We start from the raw sequence: 27,418 nt of genomic DNA, 5'->3' as shown, positions 1-27,418 counted from the left end.
AGAGATGCATGCTGAAAGTAGACTATAGACCGAACATGATTGCCACTCAATGCCACTTTTGCAAACCACAACACCCAAAAGGAGAGAACAAAAGGGAGTGCCCTGCCACAGAGGCAGGGTGGTATGGGGGTTGGGGGAGGTGTGGGAGAGCTACTGGGATCACTGGTGGTGAATTATGGGCACTGGTGGAGGGATGGGTATTCGATCATTGTATAACTTAAACCCAAGCACAAAAAGTTGTAAGTCTACAACTGTGCCGCATGGTGTTTCACTAATAAAAATTTTAAAAATTAATTATTTTAAAAAGAAAAAGGTTATGGCTACCACAAACATAATTTCTTAGCCTTAATTTAAGCTAGGAAAGAAAAATATCAGGATAATACATGTGTTCACATGTTCACTGTATCCAAGCTTGTGTACATGATCCATATATATATGTTCACAAAATATACATAAAATATAAAATATAATATAGATACCTAGCCCTATTTCTAAACTGTTTTAGGGGAATTTACAAAATGACAAAGATGTATGCAAAATAATAAAAATGAAATAAAGAAGCATGTACATAATATATAACATGTACATATTGTTAAGTGATAATTCAAACCCTAGTCTTTTTCAAAAAAAACTTTTTTATAGAATCACCATGAGATATACAGTTACAAAGTTGTTCATGATTGGATTTCAGTCACACAATGTTTCAAACACCCAACCCTTCACCACTGTAAATTTCCCATCAGGAATGTCCCCAGTTTCCCTCCCACCACCACCACCCTGCCAGCCTGCCTCTATGGCAGGCACTTCTCTATCCCTCTCCATCTTCCTCTCCCTCACTCTCCCTCAATCTCCGTCTCCCTCCCCCCTTTCTTTTTGAGCATTAAGGTTTGCAATGCAGGCACTGAATGATTATCATGTTTGTCCCTATATCTACTTTCAGCACTCAGTACTTGTCCAGAGTGATTGTTTCCAGCTATTACTGTCATAGTGGTCCTTTCTCTATCCTAACTGCCCTCCCCCACCAACACTTGTGACAGGCTTTCAACCAAAGACCAGGTCTCCTGTCTCTTGTCAAACCCTAGTATTAATAATCTTGACTACATAAAAATTAGGAAAGAAAATAGTGACTGAGAACTTTCCTATCAAACTAGAATCCAGGAGAAAAAGAAACGTACATGAAGAAATATCTGGCACTGAAGTCCTAGGGTTCTGGGTTTAAATTTTAGTGTTGTCTTTTACTTCCTGGGCAGATAATTTAAACTTTTTGAGTTCCAATTGGGTAATAATGATAACAACTTTATTTTAAAGATTAAAATAGCTCCATTTATAAAGTCATTAGAGAACACATATTCTGCCTGAAATCTCTGATGTTACATTGTTTTCAGAAATTTAGATTGGCTAAGAGTTCAGATACAACCTTAGTTGTCTGGGGCACTATGGATATAAGCACAGACATACAGGTCCCATATTCAGGAACACTGGTCAGAGCCAAGCCACTTCTTTTTTAAGTGAAAGAGCTGAGAAATCCCAAAAAGTGAGAGTCTGACGTCATATTACTCCAAGTTGGGAGAAATTTTAAGGGAATGGTCTGCAGGGGTAGAGAAATAATACAGCAGATAAGTCACTTGCATGCAGCAGACCCAGTTTCAAATCTCCAGCATCACATATAGTTCCCAAAGCTCCTCCGGGGGTCACTCCCGAATGCAGGACTAGGAATTGTTCTAAGAACCACAGGGTATGACTCAACCACAGCCTCTACTGTTGGGAATAAAAAGAGAGAACGTTTCTTGAATTGTCATCCCTGGACCAGCCTATCCACACCTCGTGTGAACTTGCCAGAAATGTAAGTTATTGGAGTTGGGGGTTGGTAGGTGCTTATATTGCATGCAACCCAGTTGGGTTTAATCCCTAGCACTCTACATGGTCCCCTAAGCCTGCCAAGAGGGATCCCGGAGCACAGAGCCAGGAGTAAGCTCTGAGTACAGCTGATATGGTCGAAAATATCAATTTAGAAATCCATTTGAAAAGATATGTACATCCCTATATTCATTGCATCATTTAGTAAAATAGGTTATAAATGCAACCCAGGTGCCCAAAAACCGAAAGAATGGATAATGATGTGTATTGGGTCTATATACACAATAGGATACTGCTCAATCATGGGAATAATAAAATCATGCAATTTTCTGAAAATGGATGGAACTGGAGGATCTTATGTGAGGCAACTCAGAAGGATAAAAATCAAACAGAAGGTCTTCTCACTAGTCTGTGGCATACCGAATAACGTGTTTTGAAAATGGTAGGCAAAACACTGGCTCTAGATTACAGGAACAACATGCCAAAAAAAGATGGAGGGTGGAAGCAAGAGGAGGGCTGGTACATAGGGCCAAGGGTCAGGGCCTTGGGCTCCTCGATGGCATAGAGGTGAAGTTTCTGTGTATGTCTAAACCATTAAATCCAACACTACCATAAACATGGGATCCAAACTATAATAACTGAAGTAAAAAACATCAAGAATTTAGGATAGATATCCACAAGACACCAATTCTTGGTTCGGTTACTTCCCTTAATTGCAAGAGGGCTGGCTCAGCTTCCTCTTTCATTCACAGGGCTCCTACATCGGCTTCACTACTTGGTGGATACCAACAAAGCATCTATTCTCAGCCTCATCAGTGGGTGACTGAACACTGGGAGAAAAGTGTAACCTTCCACCCTTTCAAGGTTGAGTTCTTGCACAATGATTCATTCACCAAGGCCCTGGGGACAGTGAGCAGCAAATCTAGGACTGATACTAAATGCAGTGACAGTATTCAGGTTCATAGGACAAGGGGAATCACCATTCCTAGAAGTCAGGTTCCAGGGGTAAGGGATCTCAGCTCCACAAAGGCACAGAGAGGGGCAAATGCAGGATGCTAGGATAAGGGCTTACAGCTTAATCTTAGGATAAAGAGGGTGGAAAAACAAAAGGGTTGGGGAAGGGGAGCTAGCCCCAAGGTCTTTAATTCACTTTGAATTAACTTTTGTGTAAGGTGTGAGATATGACCCTGTTGCATTTGTATGTTTATGACTATTCAGTTTTCACAATTCCCATTATTGAAGAGGCTTTCCTTATTTCAATTCATGCACTAGGTCCTTTATCGTTAATTATGAGATCCATAAATATGAGGATTTGTCTCTGTGCTCTCAATTTTTTCTTATTTGCTTTGTGGATCACACAAAGTACTCAGGGGGTTCTCTTGACTTTATGCTCAGGGATCACTCCTGGCAGTGCTCTTGAGACCATATGTGCTACTGAGTTGGTTGAATGCAAAGCAAGTGTTATACTATCTCTCTCGCTCAGGGCTCTCAATTCTATTGCATTGGTCTGACATTTAGCCTAGTAACACATAATTTTGATTGCTAAAGCTTTATAATACAAGTCAGTCGAGGAAATACTAACCATGTTCTATTTTCTCAGCATAGCCTTGGCAATTTGGGGTGTATAGCTATAGGCAGCACACTCTTGGGTTTTCACTTAGGTGCAACAACTGTACATTATGTTCTAAGATTTACATCTACGGGTAGCAGTTCTCTGAATGATCCCAGTGGACTTTTATCCACTGGTCAGTGGTTCTCTAAACCATGTCCATGGGATTAATCTTACAAGGCGTCACCTCTCTGGCTCACAGGCCCATGGCTTTTAACCCACTCAACTGGCAGCTTGCTGAACCCCTGGGATACAGCGACACCTCATCTGTTGGATGAGCTTAAGGAGGGAGCTTAAGGTTTATTTTTTTTTAATTATTTTTTTTTCAAGGAAAGTTGGTGTTTTTTTTTTAATTTTTATTAGTGAGACACCATGAGGTACAGTTGTAGACTTACAAATCTTTGTACTTGGGTTTCAATTATACAATGATCAAATACCCATCCCTCCACCAGTGCCCATTTCCCACCGCCACAGATGAGCTTAAGATTTATTGAGCCACTCCTACAACAGAGCAACTGAGGCACAACTAATAATTCTATATTGCTTTTCTCTTTCCTTTATGTCATTTGTGTGGCTTATTTAGCAATGTTCTTTTTGTATAGACACAGGAAGACAACTGATACTATGCTATGTAACATGGTAGTTAATTGACTCCAAAATTATATTTACTCCTGGGCATCCATATTTACTTGTCTTATACCTCAGTTTCCCTTAGTTCCTAGCACTCCAAGAGCAGTGTCTTGACAAGGGACTGATGGACCCAGTGCAAGCTGTGAGCTACCCTGGCATCGAAATGGGCCAGGCCATGCGCCATAATACTTAACTATAAGTTAAGAGCACGGTCATAGACAAATTCTGTCATGACCCAAAAGAGTTAACTGAATAAGGATCCTGCTGGGGTTAGGAAGACTAACCTGACCTCATGACTATGGTCTGGAATATATAGTGAGATCCTCAGGAAGAACCAAACTTTAAGCTTGATATCTCTCTTACTGTATACAAAATGACATTGCTAGAAATATTAGAAGTAAATTTACTACAACTATTTAAGTGGATTACTAGCTTGGAGTAATCTCCTTAGATGAGATTTTGTCCTTGAGTTAATCTCCTGGAGTGGCCTACCTCTCTTTGTTGATTTGTTAATGTTCAACCCCACCTTTGTATCCCCACACTACATGATTTCTATGTAAACTTGCCGTAAGGGGCTGGGGAGGTTACAAGGTTAGAAGGTCACGGAAGTAAGGGTCAGAGGGGTCAGAAAGTCAGTCGAATCAGATCAGAGAGTCAGAAGGTCTTTGTCAGAAAGTTACACAGTCACAGGGTTAGATGAGGTGAGAAGAAGAGACCAGAGACTGAAGAAGACAAGGGCAGCAGACTAGAGAGCAGGAGACAGAGAGAGTGACAAGGGAGGACAGAGGTACAAAGTTACACGGTGACAAGGTTACGAGGTTATAAGGTCAGAACGTTGGGAGAAGTCAGAAGATTACAAGGTCTGCAGGGACACACAGAAGCAGAGCACAAAGGAAGAAGAAAAGAGCACAGCAACAAAGAGAAGACAAGGAGACGAGGAGGAGAACTGAGACTTTGAAGACTTTGAGGTCTCCTTGCCGACTCTGATGACCGAGACTGCAGTCATAAGAACAACTAGGACTGCGCTGTACAGGGAGAGATCAGATAACTCTGGGGAGTCCCCTCCCCCCTCTTTCCCCATCCTCCTCCTGTGGTCCTGAAAGAGCCTAGGGAGGCTACTCTGGGTCCACCAAACGCTGCCCCAGCGTTCTGCCTGGCCCGGTCTGTGTGTGAGCCAACCTTCACCACAGCCCACCGTTTCTCACTTCTTTATGTATTGTATTGCGTGTTGAGTTGAGTTTGAGTGGAGTCAAAAAAAACTCAACACTCATCCATACGTTCGCACCCACTCAGTAATAAGTCTGTGGGTTGGTAAGAGATGGGACATCTTACCATCAAGATGCCTCTTTGCTTATATGTTTATAAATTCATAATGCAGGCTTTCCTGGACATCAGGAAGGAGTTTCATAAACAGGCCCAGGGTCCCCAGGGGGCTAGCTAGGTGAACCATTAAAATTAGTTTCTGTGAACTTTTATAACTGAGAATAGGAGGAAGTCAAAGGATTCTAAAAGCAGGGCATTTGGGGGTGGGGTGGGGGGTGGGAGATGGGAAGGGGCAGAGTCCACCTCTTGGATACAGCTCTTAGAATCACCAAGCTATCTCTGACTTTCCCTTTGCCACCTCAAAAGGAAAGTATCAGTATTGCTACCAGGAAGAGCAATGGGAGAATAAGTGTTTAAACAAGAACAAGTGTTCAAACAAGAAAAAGTCCACATTGAGACCATGTCAAGGTTGTGGAGTGGAGCAGGGAGAAACAGTGAGTAGTAAGGGGCAAGAGTGGTGAGGTAAGGCAGAACACCTGGGGTTGCTGTTCAGTATGCAAAGTTCCTGTTTCCATGCCTTTACAGTCCGTTGAGATGTATTACATAACTATTAAATAAAGAGCTGATGAATAAAGGATGTCTCCTAGAAACCAGGACCAGAGAGACAGCACAGCAGGTAAGACATTTGCCTTGCAGGTGCCCATCCCTGGCTCGATTCCTGGCATCACATTCCTAGCCCCACTAGAAGTGATTCCTGATCACAGAACCATGAATAAGCCCTAAATAATGCCAAATGTGTCCCCACCTACCCTTCATCCCCCTCCCCGCCCCCCAAAAAAGAACTTGTACAAACAGTGAGACAATAGAGCAAAATCACAGGCTACAAATTCAATACACAGGTCTTTGTGTCTTCTTCCTGTCCTAGCTTCCATGAGGATGAAGCTTGACTTCCATCTTCATCTGCAGTTTAGAGGTAAAGGTAAAGGTAAAGGCCCTCCCGTTGATCGTCGATTTGCTCGAGCGGGCCCAGTAACGTCTCCATTGGAGACTTTGTTGTTACTGTGTCTGGCATATCGAATACTCTCGGTAGCTTGCCGGGCTCTCCGAGAGGGGCGGAGGAATCGAACTCGGGTCGGCCATGTTGGCCGCTTGTAAGGCGAATGCCCTACCCGCTGTGCTATCACTCCAGTTTAGAGAACCAGATCTTTTTTTCTTACCACACTGAGGGCACGCTCTTCCCATTTGAGCTTCAGAACCTGCCAGGCTCTTTAATTTCTTCAATGGAAGGTAGGGAAAGGATGCTGCTGGAATACCATCTTCATCTGTAGGATGAACTACAAAAATTCTCCCCCAGACTACTACAGACACAATGAGGAAGATATATAGAAACTCACCAAGCTGACCAAGTGAAAATATCCTGGAAGACTCTACCAGTACCAACAAACTCTATAACCTTTCAGACAATGATTTTAGAGACACCATGATGAGGCTCAATGAGCTCAAAGGAATGATAGAACAGGCATAAGAAATATAAGAACTGAAATGAGAAAATGAGAAAACTACAATCAGAAGAGACAGCTCTGAAGAATATGGTCGGTGAAATAAAAAAAAAAAACCTCATTGGAAGACCTTAGCAGCAGAATAACAACTGGGGTGGAAAACAGTGAGCTCCAAGATGTGATATAGGAAACTTCCAAAAAAAACAACAGAAGATGGGAGAAAGAGTCTCAAAATAAATGAACAGCACAAACAGAGTTCAAGAAGAATAAATTAAGAATCCGGAAGATGAATTCAGTAAAGAACCACTAGTCAGAGAAATCATAAAGGAGCATTTCCCAGAGTTGAACATGTGCCCAGATTTAAGAGGCCCAAAGGGTCCCAGCCAAAATAGACCCAAATGAAAATACTCTAAGACACATCATAATTAGAATGATAAAAGCAAAAGATGGAGACAGAATATGCAAAACAATAAGAACATAAAAGGAACTTCCATACATAAGAAATCACATAAAACTCACAGATTTAATATCTATGGCCAGGCAAAACAGGAGCTAAAGGGAGTGATCAATGCTTGGAATCAAACAGCATTGTTTGATTTTCAGCATATCTGAGTGTTGGGGTAAAATCCCAAATAATAATGGTGGGTCTAGTGTCAAAATATTGAATGTAATCAAAGTAGAGAGAGGGTAATGTAGAAATCATCTGCCCCACAGGTAGGGGGAGGGTGCGGGATGGGGGTATACTGGGGTTTTTGGTGGTGAAGAATGGGCACTGGTGAAGATACAGGTGTTTTACTGTATGACCGAGACTTAAACCTGAAAGCTTTGTAACTACTCTCATGGTGATTCAATAAAAAAAATTATAAAAAATTAAAAAAAAACTAAGGTGGAGTTCATGCCCAATTCAATCAACTAATCAGTGGCTGAATAAATAGCAGTACTCCTACATTAAAAAAAATTACTCTCTCTCTACTTTGATTACATTCAATATTTTGACACCAGACCCACCATTATTTGTAATTTTACCCCAACACTCAGATCTGCCGAAAAGGCAACAGTAGACAATTTGTTTTCTATTGCTGGTTATGAATAACATATGATGTCATATGTCATATGTCATATGTGGCTGCAGTTAGTAGTCACGTGATTTTGAAATTCTGAAATCTTAACAATTAAATCTGAAGGGATTTCTTGCCAAAACCTGCTAGATTCAGGGATTTGTTCCTGAGTCTCTGGGATCATGGCCATTAAGCAGCTTGATCAGGTGCCAGACAGGCCACTCGTAGGTGGCAACTCGGGGTCTCGTTGGGACAGGGAGGAAAGGGCTGGCTCCACCCCCATCCCATGAGGCCCAGCGTGTTTCGTCACTGCAGGCCCAAACCTGACTGTCCAATGGCCTATGGAGGATGGCAGCCACCGAACCACCAAGGGGGAGCAAGCGGAGGGACAGCACTCTTTCCCCCCTGGGGTGGTCTGGTGACAGTAACCTACTAGGGAGTCTAGACACATTTCTGCCAAACCCCGCATGTCTCATCAATGTGGACCCAAACCTGACCGTCCAGTGGCGTCTGGAGGATGGAAGCCACCAGGCTGCCAGGGGGAACAGGTCAAGGCACGAAACCTATTCCCACCTGGGGTGGCCGAGCACCGGTAACCTACTGTGCAGTCTGGACGCATTTCTGCCAAAAGCCACTGAGTTTCGAGATTTGTTTCTGAGTCTCTGGGATCATGACCATTAAACCATGATCAGGAGAGTCACCATTCATGGGCAGTGACTCGGGGTCTCGTTGGGGTGGGGAAGAAAGGGCTGGCCCCACCCTCATCTCGTGAGACCCCACCTGTCTCATCACTGCGGCCCCAAACCTGACTGTCCAATGGCCTCTTGAAGATGGTGGCCACCAAGCAGCCTAGTGGGAGCAGGTGGAGGGACAGCACCCTTTCCCCCCTGGGTGGCCCGGTGACAGTAACCTACTGCACGGTCTGCACGCATTTCTACCAAAAGCTGCTAGGTGTCAGGATTTGTTTCTGAGTCTCTGGGAGCATGGCTGTTAAGCAGTTTGATCAGGAATCAGAGAGGCCAAGCCTCCAATTATATAGCTGAGCAGGAGGTGGTTTGTGGGTGTGTCTCCTACATACCTAACTTTTGGCCATTAACTTTCTTGGTAAACTTTGCCCCAAGTTTTTGGGGTCTGGTCAAAGGCACAGCTGCAATTTTGGGGTATCTGGAAGTCTTAAGGCGCCATCAGGCTGCTGATGCACTCGCCTCACAGGTACAGATTGTCCTGCTGGCGGCACTATACCCCCATTTGGGACCAGTTTCACAAGAAACATTAAAGGAACTTCTTTGAAAGACAAGACTTCAATTGAGAGCAAGTGCTCCGCGACCCTGGTCAGGTTTCTGTTCATTTCTTACAGACAAGGCAAGCATTAGATTCAAGGGTTAGATACCTTCCTTGAGTAGGCTCGGGTCTCTTGTGAGTCTAAGTTGCAGAAGGAAAAGGTGATCTAAATAAGCAGGATCTTGATTACAGAAGATAAGACATGTGGGGAGGTGGGGAGATAAACTTCGTTTTAATCATAGTATTTTTAGACCTTTGGGGACTGTCCCAGAGAAGAAATGTACACCAAATACAAAACTTGGAAAAAGAGCTTGCCTTTACTTTACTCCAGTGTTTCATAAAATCCATCTATTACTCTAAGAAACCTAGAAGAAGACAGTATCAGATTTCCTGGGCTGAATGACACGAGGATCCTCAGTCTGGCCTCTTACACCCTCAGTGTAGATGGATGACTTGGACTCCCAGTCACTAAGACTCAACACCCCCATCTCAGTTTTGTTACCTCTTAACCAAGAATTTTATTACAGCCAGATAAAAGTAGGGAAAGGAAGGAATCCAAACTTGGCGGAAGTTCTGGTCTCTGCTGTTAATTGATTGAACTGCCTAGTGAGCACTGACATCTTATCTGCAGGACCAAGGTAATTGCCCAGTACTTCCAATTTTGAAATCTGACATCCTCTGTTTTGGTGTGACAACCCAGTTCTGATGTCTTGGCCTCAATTTCCTTTCATGTGCTTCTGCCTAGAACTGGCCAGATCTTTTTTTCTGACCTGATCTCCAGCCTGAAAAACAATAGTATAGTACAGTGGCTTTCAGCCTTTTTAATACCTGCAAATTGGCACTGAAAATTGAAAAACACTGATACAGCAGAAAGAGTCTAAGTCTTTTTCCTTGCAGAAATTAGACAATTTGGGTCCCACCCACTGCCAAAGTCCTCCTACATTTCAATCTGGAAAACAGTCTTTTGGATTTCAGAAAATGAAAATAAATGAAAAAATATCTGCTCCGACATTTTGATTCAAGATTCCAGTTTTCTGATCCTAGGAAAAATAAATTCAAGGAAAAAAACATAAATGGAATAGGACTAAACTCTTAAAATTTAAGTAAAATTTCATTTGCTATTATACAAATTTCAGGTGTGTATTATTGAAAAATCAAAATTTTTATCCCTTTCTCCCAATCTCATTCCCCCATGCCCTCCATCCCTTGCCTAGGGACAAATTTTAAGATCAGAATGGTTTACTATTTATTATATTCCCTGCTTCTGTGATTTTCCTCTCCTCCCTTTCCTTTATGTTCTCCTTATAATGGCCCACTGCTTATGCCAACTTATAACCAATTCCACTACTTTATGTTGAGTTTTCCCTACGCATACCCAAGCTGTTTTTCCTTCTCTCCTATGCAATAATTCCAAGAAATTGTGGTTGTTGATCTCAAAAGCCAAAAATCAAAAAGTAGATTTTTTCAGAGGACATTTTCAGGTAATTTTAATGAGACGTCTCCCACTAAAATCTGCATATTGTGAAGAGGACTGAAATAATAATGTTGAAGCAATGATTTGATAACAGAGCACCTAAAATGATAATCTAGACAGTTGTCACTCTTGTTAAATATCACCAGCCCTCGGTACAGAAAGAGACTGCTTTTGAATTTAGTCAGTCATAAAGCAGAGTAACATCAGCTGTAAAAATGTCCTGGATCTTGGGGGCTGAAGCAATAGCACAGCGGATAGGGAATTTGCCTTGTACGTGGCCAACCCAGGTTCAATTCCCAGCATCCCATATGGTCCCCCCGAGCACCACCAGGAGTAATTCCTGAGTGCATGAGCCAGGAGTAACCCCTGTGCATCACCGGGTCTGACCCAAAAAGCAAAAAAAAAAAAAAAAAAAAAAAAAAAAAAAGTTCTAGATCTTGCTGCCAGAAGAAAAAATGGAATATATCACCCATTTGTTTGTTTCTGCTTGTTAGTTTGGGCCAATGGCATTGAGTCATTGGATATGCACGGCATATTGAATACTCATGAAGGGTTCTGGCTGTTTTCCTCAACAAAATCTATGGATTGAGGTCCTGTATAAAGATCTTTGATCCATTTGAATTGACTTTTGTGTAAGATATAAGAAAAAGGTGTACTTCATTTTTAAACAGATTTTAAACAAGTTTTAAAATCTTGTTTTAAACATTTTAAAATAAGTTTTCCCAATATCATTTGAAGAGGCTTTTTTTCTTCATTGCATACTCTTCACTCCTCTGTCAAAGATTAGTTGTCCAGATACATGAGGATCTGTCTCTAGGTTCTCAATTCTATTCCACTGGTCTGAAGGTCTGTCTTTATTCCAGTACCACTGTCTTGATTACCACAGCTTTAAAGGGAAAGAAAAGCCTACCATTTTTTTCCCTAGGATTGTTTTGGGTATTCAGGGAGTTTTATTATTCCATATTCATTTGAAAATAATTTATTCAATGTCTATAAAATATTATAGGTACGGTTCTAGGGACTGCATTGAATCTGCAGAGTGCTTTGAGAAGGATGACCATTTTAGCAATGCTAATCCTTTCAACCCAAGAACAGGAGACATGTTTCCATTTTTTATGTCAGCTTCTATTTCTTTTAGCAGTGACTCATAGTTTTCTTTGCATAAGTCTTTCACCTCTTTTGTGAGGCACTATTGTGAATGAAATTTTTATTTTTAACTTTTCCCTCTTTTCCTTATTGTTTGCATTTAGAAATGCATGAATTTCTGTGTGCTTGTTTTGTAGCCTCCCACTTTACTATATAAGTTTATTGATTCTAGGGGTTGGGGGTTTTTGGGTTTTTCTGCAGTCTTTAAGGTTTTCTTAGTATAGTATCATGCCATCCACAAATATTGATAGTTTGAATTTTTCATAATCAGGACCACCTTAACAAAAAAATAAAAAAGCCCTCATCCGCAGTTGGTGAAAATTCCAGCTGCTTCAACCTCTTTGGGAAACAATATGAATATACTGCAAAAATCTAAGAATTGAGCCTCAATGTGACTCAGCAATTCCACTTCCTGTCTTATACCCAAAGACCCCAAAACACAGTAGGTAGGAAAGACATTTATGTTCCTATATTCACTATAGCACTATTCACAACAGCCAAGATCTGAAAACAACCCAAGTACCAAAGAACAGGCAACTGAATAAAGAAATCATGGCGTATATCAAAAAAATAAAACTGTTCAGCTCGAATGAAAAATGAAACTATACAATTTCCCATTGTCTGAATGGAACCAGAGGGTATCATGCTGAGTAAAGACATGTCAAAAGTCACCAGAAAGAGGTAAGGTACAGAATGATCTCTCTTAAACACTGGATATAAAGATACATAATAAGTAAGGGAAGAACACATGGTCGAAGACATCAGTACTGAAGAATTGGTACAGAACTGAGTTTACCTAGAAGGGCAGATGGGAGAGGATGAGAGGAGCCCTTGGGACACTATTTGAAGTAACTGGGCAGTTTACCAATGGGTGTGGTGTTGGAATAATGCACATCTGAAACTATCACTAACATGATTATGAATCATGATATCTTGATAAAAATGGGGGGAAAAACAAAAAAAAGGAGACCCCTTTTATATTTTACTTCAGAAGATGATATTAAAACATCAAATTATGTATTCTATATATGTAAAATATCTTGTAAAGTGAAACCAAACCTCTGATGGCAAATCAGTCACTCAGTCATATGTGTTGACTATTCCCTGGGTCTAGATCTTCAATTGGCTCTAAATAATTTCTTATTTGGAGACCACATCCAGGAGTGCTCAGGAGTTACTCCTCGCTCAGTGCTGAGGAATAACTCCTGGAGGGCTCAGGGGACCAAACAGGGTGTCAGGAATCAAATCTGAGTCTGACACATGCAAGGCAAATGCCCAAATCTTTTTTCTATCTCTCCAGACCCTAGGTCTAAATAGCTCTGTAGCACTGTCCTCTCGTTGTTCACCGATTTGCTTGAGCAGGAACCAGTAACATCTCACAACAAATTGTGAGACTTGTTACTGTTTTTGGCATATCGAATAAGTCACAGGTAGCTTGCCAGGCTTTGCTGTGTGGGCGAGATACTCTCAGTAGTTTGGTGGGCTCTCCAAGAGGGGAGGAGAAATCAAACCTGGATCGGCCGCATGCAAGTCAAACACCCTACCAGCTGTGCTATCGCTCCAGCCCTAAATTAGGTCTAAATAACTTTTTAAAAATTAATGTTTTTGGTTTTAGGGACTCACCCTGTGGTCCCTGGGTTTGTGCTCAGGGATCACTCCTGTAGTGCTTGGGAAACCTTGTGTCAGGGGAATGAACTGCTGTCAACTGCATGCAAAGCAAGAACCTAAATCTCTGTACTATTTCTTTGGGCCTCAAATTTCTCATTTATTAAACTTGAATTTTGCTTCACAATAATGATTATTTTAGTTGAGATTAGTTCTTATACTTTATCCTCTTTGTGAATTTATTAATGGTTTTGTTTTGGGGCCACACCCTGCAGTGTTCACGGCTTACTCCTGGCATAGTTCAGGGGATTATATGGGGTGCTAGGGATCAAACCCAGGTACGCCACATACAAAACAAGCAGCATACCTACTATGCTATCTCTTCCACCCCATCCTCTTAATCTTTAATATTTCATCATCACCTCTCTGCTTTTATGAAGATATGATCCTCAGTTTTACCTCCTACTCCTCCTTCTCTACTTTAAGAACTTGCCCTGCCAAATGTTACAGCTCTGTCTATTAGAGTTCCCTGCTGAGGGGATTCAAGGTTAAAAACCACAAAATTAGAGTATCACTACAACTTTAGTTTAGATACATTGCCATTGTCTACTGGTATCTTTCCTGATTCATTTCTAGAGAAATTAAAAGCTGGCTATTAAAAAGTAACTCCTCCTTGGGGCTGGAGGAATAGCACAGCGGGTAGGGCATTTGCTTTGCACGCGGCCGACCCGGGTTCTATTCCCAGCATCCCATATGGTCTTCTGAGCACTGCCAGGGGTAATTCCTGAGTGCAGAGCCAGGAGTAACTCCTTTGCATCACTGGGTGTGACCCAAAAAGCAAAAAAAATAAAAAGAGTAAGTCCTCTGGCAGCTGAACTATGACTTCTGTCTTAATTTAATAGAGTACACTAGTTTCACTAATAAAAATCTAAAAAAAAAAATGGAGTACACTGTATGTATCACAAGGTCAAAAACATGCATATATTTTGATAAATATATTTAAAGTCAATGTACTAAAAATATAGACCTTTAATGCTCACCAAATCTTAATATCCCTATTTATTTAGTCTCTTGCCACCAAGAGCAAATTCATTTCTGAAGTAACTCCTTCTTTTTGGAGCTATCCAAAAAAAGATATTCTCATCCCCAGGAAACTATCTCATACCTCCTTATTTTTTCAGTCTCCCTTACTTTCTTCCCCTGAATGCTGGTTTTTAAAGATTACTCCCATGTGGCTTTGTGCCTTTGTTACTACCCTTCAAACCATTTGTTACTTCCTCTATTCTTGTTTCCCACAGTAACAAAGCACAGTAAGGACTAAATAATGTCCTGTCTTTCCCACCATCTCACATACGATAAGGTTCAAAAAAGGGGGAATTAGAACCAGATTAAAAGTTAAACCACGGGAATGTGAAAGGAAGAATGAGGTTGACAACAGAAGAATCACAACGAGGTGAACTCTTTGAGGGCTAATATTATTCCTCAGTAAGAATGATTTAAACTTGCTAAAAAATCCCAATAAAAGAGCAAGAGATATTGAAATGAGTAGTTATCAAATAAATGTAAAAATAAATAAGATTTCACTTCACACAAACCAGTTTGGCAAAAATTAGAAAGCTGGATAATGCTAAAATTTGGTGGAGAATTGAGAGTTCTGATGGAGGGTCAGTAATTCTGAAGAGGAATCAAATGCTACTTATTAAAATTATGTAGAATCCAACCATCCTTCACCTACACACATTTCAAAGGACGCTCATATATCATCAAAGATTGTTGACAGCAGCACTGTTTTAGTGAGAAGCTGAATGATGTCTATGTGTGCATTACTATATGGACAATGTGCCACAGAGAATAACAGGTTAGATGTATATAATGCGACATGGCTAGAACCTAAAAACATAATACTTACAGTGAAGAGGAGGACATGAACTGTTTTGTCAGAACACACAGGAATTTTACAAACTATTCAAATTTAAAAAACATTAAAATGTACTATCTGTGAGGTGAAAGGAATAAGAAAGTGATACAAGGATAAAAAAATAAATGTTTAATATCAAAAGGATTTGGACATTCAATGTATAATGTTCAATGAACTAAAGAAGAGAATTGATGCAATGCTACTTGTGAATCAGAGAAAAACACCTTTACATAGTTTTTTGTATGTTAAAATTTATTGTTTATGATTTGTATAAAAATACTAATAAATAGAAAAATGATTACATTTAATAAAATCAATGTTTTCCACATAATATCACCCTGTTTTTTTTGTGAATTCCTGTTTTTTCTTTATTTTTTTATTGATATAGTTATAGACTTTCATGATTTTCAGTCATACTGCACTCATTTGTGGAATATAAATAACATAATATGAGACTGACACCCAAGGACAGTAGATACAAGGGCCAGGAATATTGCTCCATAGTTGGGAGCCTACCTCATGAGCTGGGGGGAGAAGGCAGCCGGAACAGACAAGGGATCACTAAGTCAATGATAGTTGGAGGAATTGTTCGGGATGGGAGATGTGTGCTGAAAGTAGATAAAGGACCAAACATGATAGCCCCCCCAGTATCTATATTTCAAACCATAATGTCCCAAAGTAGAGAGAGTGGATGGGGGAAACTGTCTGTCATAGAGGCTGGGGGAGAGTTGGAAAGGGGGCTGTACTGGGGACATTGAAGGTGGAGAATGTGCACTGGTGGAGGGTTGGGTGTTTGATCACTGTATGACTGAAACTCAAACATGAAAGCTTTATAACTGTATCTCATGGTGATTCAAATAAAAAAAAAGTTTCAGTCTTACAGTGATCGAGTACCCATGCCTCCAACAGTGTGTATTTTCATAATTTTGAAAGAAAAGTTGAAACTCCAACTCTGCTACTAATCTCATAACTCAGAAAAAAATTAATCTCTATAAACTCAGTCTGCTTGTTAATGGGGCTTAATTCTTATTATGAGGACTTTTGAGGGGCTAAGACTATCAGCCTAAAACAAAACACATGCCGATCCTGCAGTCACATATCGACCAAGATGGCTACCCACAGGCGAGCAGAGCCGAGCTGGCAGTGAGCTGATGGGAAGAGCGGAGGAAGTGGCGACCCTCGAGGCTGAGATACATTATTGGAAATAACTCATTCTAAGGCTCAAGATGGAAAATCACGAAGCAGATGGTACTGCCAATGAAAACTCGATTTTTAATATTATAACCAGAAAAATAAACCAACTTTCAGAAGTAGAAAGGAACCTACTTGAACATGGATCCACATATGTTGGAATTAATGCTGCTCTCAGTGGCCTAATAGCAAATAGTCTCTTTCCTTTTTTTTTTTATTAATTTTTATTAGTGAAACACCATGAGGTACAGTTGTAGACTTACAAATTTTTGTGCTTGGGTTTCGATTATACAATGATCAAATACCCATCCCTCCACCAGTGCCCATTTTCTACCACCATGGATCCCAATATCCCTCCCACACCCATCCCCACCATCCCACCCTGCCTCTGTGGCAGGGCATTCCCTTTTGTTCTCTCTCTCCTTTTGGGTGTTGTGATCTGCAAAAGAGGCATTGAGTGGCAATCATGTTCGGTCCATAGTCTACACTCAACATGCATCTCCCATCCTGGGAGGATCCTCCAAACACCCTTTATTTGGTGCTCCCTTCTCTATCTGAGCTGCCCTTTCCCCTAGAATGCCCGGCTGGCCTCTAAGCCATGGAGTAATTCTCCTGGTACTGATCTCGGCTATTCTTGGGTATTAATCTCCTATTTTGTTACTTTATGTCCCCCAGATGAATGCAATCTTTTTATGTCTATCCCTTTCTTTCTGACAAATAGTCTCTTTCAATATATCTTAAATGTGACACAAGGACATTTAGCTTCTAGCTTACCAATGGCAGTGATTCCATTTTTCACAGCAGATGTGTCTTAACAAAGGTTTTATAAATTTACATTTAAGCACAGGTATAGCTCAACTCTGCTACCTGAGAAAGGAAACATCCTGACTTATTGGATTGGAATTTCCAAACCTGTCTTTAGAAAGATGCTATTTCCCATGTTACTTCAGACTATGTTTACAGCTTACCTTGGGTATAGACAATACAAACTACTTATAAAGGCTCTTCAGTTACCTGAAACTAGTGGAGACATTCAATGATTGTGAAGCAAAAATAAAATTGTAAAAATAAAAAAAAAATAATAAAAAAACACATGCTTAAAAAATGTTCATTTACTCTATTTTTTTGCAATTTTTTTATTGAATCACAGTGCTATACCCATTTACAAAGTTGTTCATAATTGGATCTCATTCATATAATATCCCAACATCCATCTCTTCACAAGTGTACTTTTCCTCACCACCAATGGTTCCAGTTTCCCTCCCACCCCATGCCCCCCGCCTGACACTATGGCAGTCATTTTTATTCTTTCTTTCCTTTCTCTCTCTCTCTCTCTCTCTCTCTCTCTCTCTCTCTCTCTCTCTCTCTCTCTCTCCCTCCCCCTCTCTCTCTCCCTCCCCCCAGCCCCCCCGCTTTGGGCGTTATGGTTTGCAATACAGATAATGAAAGATTATCGGGTATATCCCTGGTTTTTTTTTTCTTTTTAGGTCACACCTGGCAATGCACAGGGGTTACTCCTGGCTCTGCACTCAGGAATTACCCCTGGCGGTACTCAGGGGACCATATGGGATGCTGGGAATCGAACCCAGGTTGGCCGAGTGCAAGGCAAACGCCCTACCCGCTGTGCTATTGCTCCAGCCCCCCCTCCCGTATCTATTTTCAACATTTAGTTCCTCTCCAAAATGATTATTTCCAACTATTATTGTCATGTTGGTTCCTTCTCTATCCTAACTACCCTTCGCTACTCCCCCCCAAAAAAAAATTCTTGTGGCAAGCTTTCAACCATTGACCAATTCTTCTGGCCCTTGTTTACCCTGGTCTTGGATATTAGTCTCATAATATTTGTATATGTATATATATCTAGGATATACATAATATCCCACAAATAAATGCAGTCACTCTATACCTATCTGTCTCCATCTGACTTATTTCATTCAGCATGCTATCCATGGTCATTCATTTAAAAGCATCACTTTCTCTCTCTTAAACATGGCATCTGAAACTTTTTCACTTGCAACCCCTTTTTGCCTGAAAATTTTACATATCCCTGGGTATATACAATAGGTATAAAAAGAGGTAACATGAATAAAGTCTGAGTAAGGGCAAAAACGTAAGTATCATTTATTCATGTTTTTGATCCCAAATTTTTGTGATCCCAAATTCAATTATAGGACATCACATAAAGTCCCATGCCACAGTTTGAGAAGCTAGAATCTTTAACAATACAATCCTTGATCTCTTGCATTTTCTAATAGAACATTTTAGTGAAGGATAAAACGCTGTTTCCAATATAATAGGCACTAGCTACTTAACTACTGAGCAATGTTATTGCAACTGATGAGACTGAAGGAACTAAATTAATTTGACACATTTTAAATAGTTGCCTGTGAATAGGAGCTACTATGTTGGGAGGAAAGCTCTGAATCCTTACACTTGGTCCAGAAAGCTAATCGGATGATGCTCAGCACCTCTACTGTGAATCATCAAATGGAAAAAAAAAGAGAGAGAGAGAGAGAGAAAAAACCCAGAGATATAAGACAGAAAAAGGCAGCATGCCCCTATACACACAATTTGTCCTGACTCATTCATGTACCATTTCACTATGGTATTTTGATTTAACAAGTCTCACAATGGATGGAGACATTACTGGTGCCCACTCAAGCAAATCAATGAACAACAGGAGGACAGTACTACAGTACTACATTTTGATTTAAGATCTTCACATATGAACTCCTGGAAAATAGTCTTACATTTATTATGAACTTTGAAACTTAAGATAGGAGAGCGCCTCAGAATGTGTTCACAATGAAATGAAGTGGCACAGAACAGGGGTGAGCAAGTACTTGTACTATCAAATAATAGCAAAATATAAAACATCACTTAATTTTTAACCTTCTCTGGAATTCTAATCAAAATTTATTGCTGCTTCTGCTTCCAAAGTTATGAACTTGTTATGTGTCTATGTGAGACAAGGGCAAAAATATAAGTATCATCATTAACCATTAAGAAAATGTAAATCAACACTCCACAGCTGCCACTACGTAAATTCATCCACAAGCCCAGCTTTATAGACTCATGGCTAAATAACTAAGGATATGCAAGTCAAGCTATTAAAATTCACAGGTACACCAATATCCTAGCTGAAAATCTGGGGAGCCCTTGGGACGGTGTCAGGCCAAGTCTTCATCCTGCAGAAGCCACAGCAGCAACCCTCCCCCCAACACACACACACAAACACACAGTTGCAGTGATGCCAATGGTGCAACTCCACTGCTTCACAACTAATCTCTACAGAGAACCAAATGGGAGAAAATTCCAGGTATACAGGTTTTCAGGTTGAGAACCTCAATATCAGATCTAAATTCATAAGGTACATAGAGGAAAACAAACATAGAATGAAACTGAAGCTAAAGGCATCTTCCACTTCCAAGCAAGTGGAAGCAGAGATAAGTAAATGGGACTATATTATAATAAGGAGCTTCTATACCTCAAAGAAAATGATGACCAAGATGCAAAGATAGCCAAGGGAATGGGAGAAATTATTTACCAACAATCGTGTGATAAGGGGTTAATATCAAAGATATATAAGGCACTGACAGAAATATATTTCAAAAGAAAGAAACATCCAACCCCATCAAAAACTGGGGAGAGGTGTTTCACTAATAAAAATTTAAGGAAAAAAAACTGGGGAGAAGAAATGAACAGAGACTTTCTCAAAGAAAAATTACAAATAGCCCAAAGGCACATAAAAAAAAGTTCTGCATCACTAATCATCGGGGAGATGCAAATCAAAACAACAATGAAATACATCTCACACCACACATCAAAAAGAACAAGAACAACCAGTGCTGTCATGGATGTTGAGAGAAAGGGCTTCTCATTCACCACTCATGGGAATGTTGACTGATCCAGCCTTCTTGGAAAACAATATAGACATTCACTAAAAAATAATCAAAAAATTGAGCTTTCATTTGATCCAGCAACTCCACTTCTTGCAATATGCCCCCAAGGATGAAAAAAATGGAGAAAAGATATTTGCACAGTTATGTTCCTTGAAGCACTATTCACAATAGCCAAAATCTGGAAATAACCCGTGTCCAAGAATAGATGACTGGATAAAGAAACTATGGTACATATAAACACAGTAGACTATTACTCCGTCATAAGAGAAAATAAAATCATGAAATTTGTTGCTACATAGAGAGACCTGGAAAGTACATGCTGAGTGAAACGAGTCAGAATGAGAGAGACCAATACAGAATGATCTCTCTCATATGTGGAATATAAAGAAATACAATAATGGAATAGCAAATACCTAAAGACAATGGAAACAAAGAACATGAGAACTGGTAGGAAACATGCCACTTAAGGGGGCTGAGAGTTAGAATAGGTTATGAACTGTCTTGAAGCACTGTGTAATTCCTACAGACCTAAAAGACAAGTCAAACTGGACAGAGTCAAACTTGGTGAAGTGTTCATCTACTGAGTTCTTTAACAATATTCTCCCCGACCCCATTTTCTTTCAGTTCATAGAGAATGACTTGTGAATCTTTTTTTTTTTTTAGGTTTTTTTTTTTAATTTTTTTTTCCCTTTATTTTATTTTTTTTAAAGTTGTACATTTACAATTTTTTGTGCTTTGGTTTCAATTATACAATGATCAGATACCCATCCCTCCACCAGTGCCCATTTTCCACCACCATGGATAATATCCCTCCCACCCCCATCCCCCCATCCCCCCTGTCTCTGTGGCAGGGCAATCCCCTGTGTTCTCTCTCTCCTTTTGGGTGTTGTGGTCTGCAAAAGAGGCATTGAGTGGCAAACATGTTCAGTCCATAGTCTACTTTCGACATGCATCTCCCCTCCTGGGAGGATCCTCCAAACATCCTTTATTTGGTGCTCCCTTCTCTATCTGAACAGCCCTTTCCTCTAGGATACCCGGCTGGCCTCTAAGTTATGGAGTAATCCTCCTGGTGCTGATCTCAGCTATTCTTGGGTATTAATCTCATACTTTGTTACTTTATATCCCCCAGATGAATGCAATCTTTCTATGTCTATCCCTCTCTTTCTGACTCATTTCGCTTAGCATGATACTTTCCATATTGTACCACTTGTATGTAAATTTCATGACTTCATCTTTTCTAAGAGCTACATAGTACTCCATTGTGTAGAAGAATGACTTGTGAATCTTAAGGAAACTCCTTTGTAATTTCTTTTGTTCTTGCTGTTTGAAATAATCTATTTCTGTCTTTGGCTTTGTCACTCTAATTATGATGTGTCCTGGAGTGGTTTTATTTGGGTCTTTTTGGCTGGGAACTTTTGGGTCTATTGGCCTAGGTGCATGCACTTCTCAACTCTGGGAACTTCAATTATGATTTCTTTGGCTACTGCTTTTTTATTGAAATCACCTTTTGGTTTCTCAGAAAGACTAGTGATTCAATAATATGCCATGTTATCCTTACCTAGAACTCTGATTTCTTTTTCCCTAAGTCATGGTTTCCGTCTAACAAAAAAGATTGTGTCCTCTATGTGGGAAAATATTTAAAAGCCAGCAGAATCAGGTGGAAAGCTAGTACAGTAGGCAAGGTGCTTTCCTTGCATGCAGCTGACCCAGCTTTGATCCCAACTTCCCAGAAGTTGCATGCATCTCCCAGAAGGTCACCAGAGTACCGCCAGTAGTGATGCCTGAGCACAGAGCTAGGAGTAAGCCCTAAGTACCACTGGGTGTGACCCAAAATATTCGAAACAATAGAATAAAATTTAAAAAATGAAAGCCAGCAAAATATAACATTTACAGCAAAGTTTCTATACCTATCAAAGCGGGAAATGCAATATACTGGCTAATTTAAATTACATTAGATAAGAATAAGAGTCAGGCTGTCTAGGTATGCAAATATTCTTTATGCTCTATGTGTTCCTACATACATATATATATTTATTTATATCCTTCTATATACCCAAGCATTTGAACTGATAGCACCCACAGAATTAAGAAAAAATTCAAAGTGCTAAATCAATACATTTATGACAATTGATTCAACAACTATACATTGAATATATATATGTATATATATATGCAGGAATCATTATAGCTTTGGCATCTAGGTCATCTAGAAGCATGAGATCATTTCCCCAAAGTCACCTTGTAAGATATAAAAAGTCTAATCCTGCCTTCTAAAAGCTTTCAGCCTGGCAGGGAACTGATTTAACTTTGCTATCTCAGGACTTTCAATATCTTGCAGGGACTGCACTATGATCATAACTATGCAGCTGATGTTAGGATGGTTAGGGGAAAATAAAAAAATTAGTAGAAATGCCACTAAATTAAGTTCGGCTGAGTTTATTATTTGTATACTATAGAAGTGATCCAGAGAGAGATTTTTCAGAAAAGAAGGTGTACCTTTTTCTTAGGAAGGGGGGGTTATGGCACACTCAGATATGCTGAGGGCTTACTCCTAGCTCTGTTCTCAGGGATCACTCCTGACAGGGACCATACGTGGTGCCATAAATGGAACTGTTGTCTGCCATATGCAAGGCAAGCACCTTACCATTGAAAATTTTCCCCTGGACTCAAAGACATATTTTAAAACTGTAATCAATGATATCGTTCCTGTTTTAGATCATTTCTGGACCCTAGGGCTTCCTCCTCACTTGGACTCAGGGATCATTCTTGGTGATATTTGGAGACCCTGTGTGATGTTGAGGATAGAACCAGGTCAGTTGAGTACAAGGCAAGCTCCTTAACAGCTCTGTACTATATTTTTGGTCCTATGACTTAAACAAATTATTTTTATTTGTAGTTAGGTAAAATGTTACAATAGTATTAATGTGTTTTTTGTTGTTGTTGTTGTTGTTTTTACTTTTTGGGTTATACCCAGCGATGCTCAGGAATCACTCCTGGTGGTGCTGGGGAGACCATATGGGATGCTGGGGATTGAACCCAGGTCAGCTGAATGCAAGGCAAACGCCCTACCCACTGTGCTATCGCTCCGGCCCCAATGTTTTTGGTTTTGATGTACAGTTATTATATCTACACCATCTCCATCTCCAAAGTGCCCGAACCCTGTCAGTGACCTTTTGTCACATCTAGTCTGTCTCTTCCTCCCTGCTGACCCCCCACTGCTTGGTAATCTGAACGCAAAATCTAAAGTGAAGGGATGGTCATTGCTTCATACCATCCACTCCTTGTTTTTCTTTTCTATATGCCAGAGACAAGTGAGACTAGCTGGTACTGTCCTTCTCCCTCTAACTCATTTCACTTGGCACAATACCCATCAATGTCATCTCAGTTGTAGCTAACTGCAAGATTCCATCTTGTGATAGCTGAGTATTGACTCAGTGCTAATACTGAGACAAAGAGAATTTGACTATATATATATATACACACACACATATATATGTACATATATACATATATAGTCAAATAGAGTTTTAATGTTACAGATAAGGCTTGCACATATATTATATAATGCATGCATGTATTATATGTATATGTATATATACCCAGCATATGCATATGCATATATACCCGTATTGCTCCAAGGCCCATATGAGGTGTCCGTTATTGAAACCAAGTCAACCACATGCAAGGCATACCTTACCAGCTGTACTATTTTTCCAGATCCTCTGTTCTTTTGGATATATATCATTCTTACTATTATGAGATAATATCTCATTGTCATTTTGATTTGCATAATAACTCAAAATGAACACTTTTTTTTTTAGGTTTAGGAAAAAAACATTTATTTTTTAGTTTGATCTTCAAATTTGTAAAGTGCACCCAAAGTATTGTATTAGTTCCCTATTAATAGTGCTACCATTAGATTATTTGGCTATATTAATATCTGTGTATTTACTACAGGAACTTTAAAAATTCTCTTGTTTTTTTTTTTTTTAGAATCAGTTTTTTTTTCTTCGATTATACAATGATCAGATACCCATCCCTCCACCAGTGCCCATTTTCCACCACCATGGATAATATCCCTCCCACCCCATCCCCCCATCCCCCCTGTCTCTGTGGCAGGGCAATCCCCTGTGTTCTCTCTCTCCTTTTGGGTGTTGTGGTCTGCAAAAGAGGCATTGAGTGGCAAACATGTTCAGTCCATAGTCTACTTTCGACATGCATCTCCCCTCCTGGGAGGATCCTCCAAACATCCTTTATTTGGTGCTCCCTTCTCTATCTGAACTGCCCTTTCCTCTAGGATACCCGGCTGGCCTCTAAGTTATGGAGTAATCCTCCTGGTGCTGATCTCAGCTATTCTTGGGTATTAATCTCATACTTTATGAACACTTTTTTTTATGCCTACTTGCCATCTGGGTTGGAGCAATAGCACAGTGGTAGGATGTTTACCTTGCACGCAGCCAACATGGCCAACCAGAGTTCAATTCCTACCCCTCTTGGAGAGCCCGGCAAGCTACCGAGAGTATCTCGCTTGCACGGCAAAGCCTGGCAAGCTCCCCGTGGTGTAGTTGATATGCCAAACACAGTAACAAAAAGTCTCACGATGGAGACATTACTGGGCCTGCTCGAGCAAATCGATGAACAACGGGAGGACCGTGACCATGACCATGACTGGACCCTACCACATGCTGTAATTTTTCACTTGAAAATAAATTATTTGGCTGTGAGGCGAGTGCATAAGTAGCCTGATGGCAACATCAGACTTTCAGATACCCCAAAATTAATGCTGTGCCTTTGGCCAGACCCCAAAAACTTGGGGCAAACTTTACCAAGAAAGTAAACGGCCAAAAGTTAGGTATGTGTGAGACACACCCAAAAACCACCTCCGGCTCAGCTATATAATTGGAGGCATGGCCTCTCTGGTTCCTAATCGAACTGCTTAACGGCCATGATCCCAGAGACTCAGAAACGAATCTCGGAACCCAAAGGCTTTTGGTAGAAATGCGTCCTGTTCCTACAGTAGGTTACTGGTGCTGGGCCACTGCAGGTGGGAATAGGTTTCGTGCCTTGGCCTGTTCCCCCTGCCGGCCCAGTGACTGCCATCCTCCAGAGGCCACTGGACAGTCAGGTTTGGGCCTGCAGTGACGAGACACACAGTGCCTCACCAGATGGGTGTGGAACTGGCCCTTTCCTCTTCATCCCAACGAGACCCCTGAATCGCCACCTACAAATGGCCTCTCTGGCTCCTGATCAAGCTGATTAATGGCCATGATCTCAGAGACTCAGAAACAAATCTCGAAACCCAGCAGTTTTTGGCAGAAATGCATCTGGACCGCATACAAGATGGCCACCGCCTCAGAGCTTATTGGAAAGCCAGGTATGAGCCGGCGGTGATGGGGCAACTGCAATCTCATGGGAAGGGGGGTGGTACCGCCAGCTCATCCTTCACACCCTACCGAGGTCACAAGTTGCCCCCCCATAAGCGGCTCTCCAGAGGCAAAAGGACTTAGTCCAGAGTCTGGTAGCTTACAGCAGAAAAGTGAATGAACAGCGCATTAAACTATGGCACCATGCCTCCCCAGAGGGAAAGGGTGTTGCTCCCTTCTGCCTTCCCCCCACCCCACCCAGCAGCAGGGTGGCCTCCACCTCAAAGCTTATAGGAAAGCCAGGTATGAGCCGGCAGTGATGGGGAAACTGCAGTCTCATGGAAAGGGGGGCAGTACTGGCTAGTCCTTCACACCCTACAGAGGTCATGAGTTGCCCGCCACCCCCGTCCCCCCGGGCAGCTCTCCAGCACAGCCATAACACCAGATGCACAGAAACCAATCTCGTAATTATCTGGCTCTTTGCAGAAATCCAAAATCATGGCCATGTGACATTATATGATTCTCATAACCAGCTATAGAAAACAAAATATTTCACAATGCCTTTTCAGTGATTCTGATTGTTTGGGGGGAAATTCTAAACAATAATGGTGCATCTTTTGTCAAAATAATGAATGTAATCAATGTAGAGAAGAGTTAAGTGGAAATCATCTGCCTCACAAGCATTTGGAGGGGTGGGAGGGGGGGGTATACTGGGGTACTTGGTGGTGAAAAATGAGTACTGGTGAAGAGAAAGGTGTTTGATCATTGTATGACCGAGACTTAAACCTGAAAGCTTAGTAACTTTTCCCACAGTGATTCAATAAATAAATATAAGAAGAAAAAAAATAAATTATGAAAAAAAAGAAAAGAAAGTATTTGGGATGGCAGAATGAAAGTATAGTTGGTAGGTCGCTTGCCTTGCACCTGGCTGATTGGGGTTCAATCTTCAGCACCCTATATAGTCCCCCAAGTATAAGCCCTGAGCACCATCAGGAGCACCACTGGGTATGAAAAAAAAAAAACAAGAAAAAAGAAAGTATTTCCTGGAACTAACTTTTGTCCTCAGATTCCTCATAGTTATTAATTTCCATTGTTTTTTAAAAAAATTATGATTCATATCTGAAAATTTCTTTAAACACAGAGTAGACCTTTAGAAGTGAAGTTATGTTTCATGAAATGTCATTTGTGTGATAAGCTTGTAACAGTAACAGTATTCCAGAAAGAGGAATTAAAATGATGTCCTTTTGACAAATCTTTCTTGGATTTCTTTACACAAGTTGTTTAGGTTTCAAAAAAATGTGACAAAGAATAGAGACAGTAGCATCTGGATGCATGAACATAGTAAAGACTTACCAAGGAGTTAATTTGAATTTTAAATGCAACACTCACAAAGAATTAAACAGAAACTAATTTTCCCAAAATGGATCATAAAAATATCAGTTCAAATATGTAGTTTCTGTTGGTTTTATACAGTGAAATTCAGAGAACTGAAAGGTTCTTTGCATTGATAGAAGTGATGATACTTGAACAATCTTATAGGCCACATGGCAGATGCTCTATCCCCAAAGGGCACACACTGTGGGTTCCACTGGACACAAGCTAAATATATGGATAAGTGGGAA

General features: G+C 40.5%; 1 protein-coding gene and 1 pseudogene across 2 annotated transcripts in view; one reads left to right on the top strand and one right to left on the bottom strand.

The window, feature by feature from the left end:
- TMEM108 (transmembrane protein 108) overlaps positions 1–27,418 on the bottom strand; it is a 279,595-nt gene that overhangs the window by 218,290 nt on the left and 33,887 nt on the right. Inside the window, exon 1 of one of the 2 annotated variants that reach the window (XM_056122003.1) lies at positions 6,577–6,710. The exons of the other annotated variant lie outside the window; for it this stretch is intronic. The gene's annotated coding sequence lies outside the window, so the exon portion shown is untranslated. Of the gene's footprint in view, positions 1–6,576; positions 6,711–27,418 lie in introns of those variants that run through there. 2 annotated transcript variants of the gene reach the window in all.
- Positions 16,510–17,592, top strand: LOC130030650 (transmembrane protein 126A-like; annotated as a pseudogene).

Source organism: Sorex fumeus, unplaced genomic scaffold, assembly GCF_029834395.1.
Source record: "Sorex fumeus unplaced genomic scaffold, SorFum_2.1 ptg000044l, whole genome shotgun sequence".
Lineage (NCBI taxonomy): Eukaryota > Metazoa > Chordata > Mammalia > Eulipotyphla > Soricidae > Sorex > Sorex fumeus.
Note: the sequence above shows the minus strand (reverse complement) of the source record. Positions and strands in the feature narration are given on the sequence as shown.